The following is a 6,597-nucleotide window of genomic DNA, read 5'->3' on the forward strand; positions in this document are numbered from 1 at the left end:
GGGGTGGGGGTGGGGGGAAGCGAGAGGAGTTTACTCTCTATTTCAACATCTGTCAATATCTAGCGGCAGACATCTCAGCAGCTGAAGCCAATCAGTGTCTGGAAAGTGCTAAGCAACCGTAGGAGTGCTCCCGACTAACATTACCTCTGAATGTGCATGACCAGGCATATTTCAGTACCGCTGCCAGGCGGTGTTAGTAATGCGAGCAATATGCAGCCCACTTTACTTGCTGACTGGCTTAAAAAGAGAAAATTAAATACATTTCTCATAAGGATATTTTGTGGAATTTTTCCACATCATTAAATAAAATGTAGCCCCGGTTTTAAAGGCATTTCCTGAGAGAAAACATTTCTTAACCTAAACTAGCCGAACTGTGCGAAGCCGTCTGCCTGTGTACACCATAATATTTTTTTTTCTGATTACATGGAATGGGTCTCCTATCATCCTGCAGGCTTTGCCCATATCATTGAATGGTTTCACAGCCATCCAAAAAAAAAAAAAAAAAATTGACTGCAAACTTTTTTTAAAGCGGATGTCCGGGAAATGGGTGCTTATTCAATTTTCTCCTCGGGAGTTACAAGAGAGTGGATGGTATTGGAGATGACATTTCTAAAATAATTAAGAAAAATAACGACAGGCTTTCTTTGACTTGGGCGTGAGGTTCTTCACGACTTCAAGGTAAAAAGCTGCAACAGTGTTTCCTCAGTACTGGTGGAAGGAGGATAAGCTGAAGGGGAAGTGGAAACAGTGGTACAGAATCAAACAGAAAACATTCTCTCTTTGACCAAGCTGTGATTGAAGCCAGGCCCTGTGCACTGGGCAAACACCTTGCGATGACCTGCATATGCCCCCCAGTCCCAAAATACTTTTCTATCTGAAATCTGAATGTGTATTTTCAACTACTTCCCAAGGAAGGCAGGGGTATCCAGATTGAATCCATTCCGGGTTGAGTTTTTGCAAAACCCCTTTAATTACTTTAGATCCCCGGTGAGCTGAGTTATTACCACTAACTTCCTAAGTTTGTGGTTCCTGCCTAGGGAGAAAGGTGCCGTGCAAGGCTTAGGTATCGTTTTTGTTTTCCATCGAAATAGCCACATGAGATACTCTGGCTTTTTTAAAAATAGATTCTCTTGGCCTTTTTGTCTAAGTCAGAAGTTTTCTATTAAAAAGAAAGAAAAATTATCCTCCCAAGAAGGTAGCACATATTTTCTGTCTAATCCCCAGGAGCCTTCTAGCCAATTTGAAAGTCAACATCAGACAGAGGTGAAGCTTTTTTTGTTTTGTTTCAATCTTAGCTCTCACAGCTGCTCAGATTGAATCAAGAAGCAAGACTCTCCAACTAAGTGGCGAACAACAACAGCCAAAAAAGGCAGCCATCTTTTTAGAAGGTTGTGTGGGCCGAGTAGCCAGTCCACCCTGAGTGGGAAGCAAAAGCAACCAAGTTCCCGCCGGAGGTCACAGCTCGGCAGCTACTCCACAAAGCCACCGGTAGGGAGAGAAGGAGCTGCCCGCCCACAGCATAAGCCCAGCTATTCTAGTGCAACTTGGCAAACGATGTCAGGGCTGGGATTTTGACCGAGATGCCCGCAGAAGTAAAAACAAACTCGGGTCCAAGAACCTTAGGGATTCTCGCCCCACATGTGCACGTATGTACATGCAGTCACCGTAGATGCGCCGTCGGGACAAGGGCGCTGTGTCTAATGTGAAACACAGAACAATATTCTCTTCAGGGTACTGGATCAAATTCCCAGTCTCCTAACTAGGTTAGGACTGTGTCCCAGCTCTGGGCAGTGCCTTGTGGCACAGCATAACCTCTCGCTCCACTCCTATTCCCTGTAAAAACAAAACCTTCAAGAAGAAAGAATGTCCTATTGTTGGAGCAGAATTATTTCCCCCAACTTCTCAAAGAGGAGGTATTTTCAGCATCTGGGAAGAGATTGTGTCCAGAGGGGCTTCTTAGTTTTACAGCTGGGTCCACTCAAACCAGTCCGACAAGCCAGTATTACATAGAGGAGCCCAGCCAAACACAGGCGATTCAATCATGCCCAATCCACTTGGGTTCTGGGAAATGAAATAAAACCCCAAAGCTTGACTTTTTATTTTTCTTAGGGCAAAGTCCATTCAGGATGGATATAATCGCTCGCTACGGTTACATATGCACATTTATTTTTAAATAGCTCCATATCCCAAGGGCTCCCGATTTTCATCCACACGGCAGGTAGGAAGAGTGCGGGAAAAAATGATTTTTAACACAGCCTCCATTTTATCTGGCACAGAAAAACACGGGTAGAGATACTCGCCCAGGTTGGTTACGACCAAGTGAGCTGGCAATTGAACCTTACATTTATATCCGGGGAAAGTGCACAGCTATGGAGGTGGGTGGGTAGCTGAAATGTTCTGCAATCTGCTGGCTATGCATCCTGGCACAGGGTTTACAAACGCAGGGGGAAAGAGGCTTCCTCTATTGTGTTTAAGAAGTTGCCCGGGCTGGAGAGAGGGCTCAGTGGTTAAGAGCACTGACTGCTCTTCCAGAGGTCCTGAGTTCAAATCCCAGCAACCACATGGTGGCTCACAACCATCTGTAATGAGATCTGATGCCTTCTTCTGGTGTCTGAAAACGGCTACAGTGTACTTATGTATAATAAATAAATCTTTAAAAAAAAGATAAATCTATAAAAAAGAAGTTGCCCACTCCAACCTCGGGGGGGGGATGTTTTTTTGTGTTAGGGACGGCTAGGGTGACAGACTTTTCAAGAGCATAGCTATGCTGCAGGGAAATGCTGGGGTAAGACACACTTCCCTCGTAAATGGTGATCTGTGTTTCCTCGCCTAACCTTACCCAGTCTTGGTGTTTTCCCTGCCAGATCCCTGCAGCCAGACACCAGATCTTACTCATCTTTGAACCCTACTCGGACTCTGATTGAGTCTCTCTAGTTAAAGTGGCCTGCTGATCACTCTGGCTAGTTGTAGGTCATTAGGCCTAAGTGGGGGTTAATAGATCGGGAGTCAGGTTACTTATGTTTATAAATGGAGAGATTCTGTGGTAAAGAGAACTGAAACTGTTGGTGGTGACCTGAGCTTACGGTGTACCCTGGCTGCAATCAGCCAGAGGAGAGCAGCTGTTTTTCCTTGAGGACCCGGGGTTAGGTCTTGGTACCCTCTGTGGCCTACCCTTCTTGTGGATTACTTCCCTCCTTCTCCAAGCACAGAGTTGAATTAACTAGCAGTCACTGGAATACATGAGTCATGAATCCCCCTTACAGGCCATGAGTGAGCCCATTGCTGCTGCAGTGTCAGCCCTCCTCCTCTTCCTCCTCCTCCTCCTTTTCCTCCTCTTCCTCCTCTTCCTCCTCCTCCTCCTTCTCCCCCTTTTCCTCCTCTTCCTCCTCTTCCTCCTCCTCCTCCTCCTTTTTCTCCTCTTCCTCCTCTTCCTCCTCCTCCTCCTCCTTTTTCTCCTCTTCTTCCTCTTCCTCCTCCTCCTTCTCCCCCTTTTCCTCCTCTTCCTCCTCTTCCCCCCTCCTCCTTCTCCTCCTTTTCCTCCTCTTCCTCCTCTTCCTTCTCCTCCTTTTCCTCCTCTTTCTCCTCCTCCTCCTTCTCCTCCTTCTCCTTTTCCTTTTCCTCTTCCTCCTCCTCCTCCTCCTCCTCTTCCTCCTCCTCCTCCTTCTTCTTCTTTTCTCCATCTTTATTAACTCGGGTATTTCTTATTTACATTTCAAATGTTATTCCCTTTCCCGGTTTCTGGACCAACATCCCCCTAACCCTTCCCCCTCCCCTTCTATATGGGTGTTCCCCTCCCCATCCTCCCCCCATTACCTCCCTCCCCCCAACAATCCCATTCACTGGGGGTTCAGTCTTGGCAGGACCAAGGACTTCCCCTTCCACTGGTGCTCTTACTAGGATATTCATTGCTACGTATGAGGTTGGAGCCCAGGGTCAGTCCATGTATAGTCGTTAGGTAGTGGCTTAGTCCCTGGAAGCTCTGGTTGCTTGACATTGTTGTACATATGGGGTCTCGAGCCCCGTCAGCTCTTTCAGTCCTTACTCTGATTCCTTCAACGGGGGTCCTATTCTCAGTTCAGTGGTTTGCTGCTGGCATTCGCCTATGTATCTGCCGTATTCTGGCTGTGTCTCTCAGGAGCGATCTACATCCGGTTCCTGTCAGCCTGAACTTCTTTGCTTCATCCATCTTGTCTAATTGTCACAGCTGATTATAACATGTGGTCAAGACTGAGTACAAACCGAGAAGGCTCTTGAGCCAAAAGGGGGAAGCATAAACACGTTTAGAGAATTGTGTTTAAAAAACATGACAGAAAAGAACCCATCAGTGAGAGCTTCAAGCAAATAATTTTAGGTTAGGGTAAATACAAGGTTTACTAACTCCATTTTTTTTTCAAGAGATGTGAGCAAGGTTGTATGATCTGAGCGGCATGGGTAGGTAAGAGACTTGTCTGGATGGAGCAGCGGGCTATAACACATTAAGAATTAGGTGCTGGATGCTAGGTGCTGGCTTAGGGGAGGACTTAGGAGTTGAGCAGGGCATGTGTGCTATGATGGTTTGTATATGCTCAGCCAGTGAGTGGCACTATTAGGAGGTGTGGCCCTGTTGGAGTAGATGTGTCACTGTAAGTGGGCTTTAAGACCCTCATCCTGGCTGCCTGGAAGTCAGTATTCTGCTAGCAGCCTTCAGATGCAGATGTAGAACTCTCAGCTCCTCCTGCACCATGCCTGCCTGGATGCTGCCATGTTCCTGCCTTGATGATATTGGACTGAACTAACCTCTGAGCCTGTAAGCTGGCCCCAAATAAATGTCCTTATAAGAGTTGCATAGGTCATGGTGTCATGTGTGTATATGTCCATGTGTGGACACCCATGATCATGGGTGTGGACATCCGTGTGCTTGAATGTGTACATTGGTACACGTGAACGTAGAGGACAGAGTTTGACCCTGGGTGTCTTTCTCTTTTCATTGTCATTTGAAACAGGGTCCCTAACTGAACCTGGAACTCACCTATTCAGCTACACTGGCTGGCCAACAAGCCCCGAGGATCGTCCTTTTATGATATCACCAATCTCTACGTGGCACTGGGCTTACAGGACTGTGACACTTTTTTATGGGTTGCTGGGATTAAACTCAAGTGTCCTGCTATGTTGCAAATGTTTTACCAAGAACTTTAAAAAAGAATGGAAAAGGCATGATAATCTTTTATTCTCTGTCTTCCTAACTTCCTTCCTAACTTCCTTTTTTTTTTTTTTAACAGACTCTCTCTACATAGTCTAATCATCCTGGAACTCACTATCTAGATCAAGCTAGCCTCAGACTCACAGATATGCACCTGCCTTTGCCTCCCAAGAGCTGGTATTAAACCGATGCCCCACCACACTGTGCCTTGTGATAGCTAATCTGGGTTGTCAACCTGACTATATCGGGAATCAACTAAAACCCAAGCAGCTGGACACACACGTGTGAGAAGTTGAAAATTTTCTTGATTGGATAGTTTGAGGTGGAAAGGCCTGCCCTGAATCTAGACCTTTTGAGGCGAGAAGATTCGGTCTAAATCTGGGCCACACCTTCTGGTGGCAGCCTATGTAAAAGGACACAGAAGGAGGAAATCCTTTGCTTTATGCCTGCTTGCCTTTACTCAAGTTGGCAAGTTCATCTATCCAGCTGCTGAGTTATCTCTTCACTAGTTTGACAACCCACTTCTCTGGGATTCAACATGTATTAAAGGCCAGCTAAGACATCCGTCCTCATGGACTGAACAATTATCGGAGTCCTGAAATCTCTGTCAGGAGACAACCATTATTGGACTAGGCAGACCATAGTCCATTAGCCACTCAAGTAAATCCCCTTTTATAGCTACCTATTCACACTCTGTGCTGTTCCTCTAGAGAACATGGACTAACACTGGAGGGGAAAACCCACGTGGACCGATAACGCTCTGAGTTCTCAAAGCTGACCTGGTAGCAATTTGAAGTTTAGCAGTTCCACAGGATCATCCAAAGCATGAGAGGCCGACTGCCTGGGGACCCAGCCTTCTCTGTGTGGCAAGAAGGTCATGTGATGCTAAGTCCTAAGGCAGTGGTTCTCAGCCTTAATACAGCTTCTCATATTGTGTTGTCTCCCCCCAACCTTAAAGTCATTTTCTTTGTTGCTCTTTCTTAGCTGTAATTTTGTTTCTGTTATGAATCATAATGTAAATTTTTTTGGAGATAGATGTTTGCCAAAGAGGTTTCGACATGAACGGTGAGAATCACTGTAAGGTGGTTGACCATTCACCTGTGTTTCGGGATTTTAATATGGTACCTGGCCTTATGCCTGAGACCGTTAGATAGTTAGGAGAAAGTATTGAAAGTATGGGGGATTCTGTTGTTGGAAGGCACAAACCATCCATGATTCCTCATAGGCTAGATTACTTGGTAGACAGGAGTGTAGACTAGGGGTAAAGGATTAAGTATTCAATACTCTCCTCTCCTTCCGGTTCCTCACATTCCCAGTACATAAATTTTGGGAGAAAAAGAAATCCAATTCTAACATATATTGAAAAAGAAGTGATTTCAGGGGCTTTCAAAAGTGTGGCATAGGCCAATGGCTTTAGT

At 45.8% G+C, this 6,597-nt stretch overlaps 1 long non-coding RNA gene across 2 annotated transcripts in view; it reads left to right on the top strand.

Annotated features, from left to right (window-relative positions):
- The window catches only part of LOC102546629 (uncharacterized), a 32,734-nt gene that overhangs the window by 1,141 nt on the left and 24,996 nt on the right, over window positions 1-6,597 (top strand). For both annotated transcript variants that reach the window (XR_015629771.1, XR_015629770.1), the window contains exon 2: window positions 5,259-6,244. This is a non-coding gene — a long non-coding RNA (uncharacterized LOC102546629). The remainder of the gene's footprint in view (window positions 1-5,258; window positions 6,245-6,597) is intronic.

The sequence above is a fragment of the Rattus norvegicus genome, chromosome 9 (genome assembly GCF_021556685.1).
Source record: "Rattus norvegicus strain SHRSP/BbbUtx chromosome 9, alternate assembly SHRSP_T2T, whole genome shotgun sequence".
NCBI classification, from domain to species: domain Eukaryota; kingdom Metazoa; phylum Chordata; class Mammalia; order Rodentia; family Muridae; genus Rattus; species Rattus norvegicus.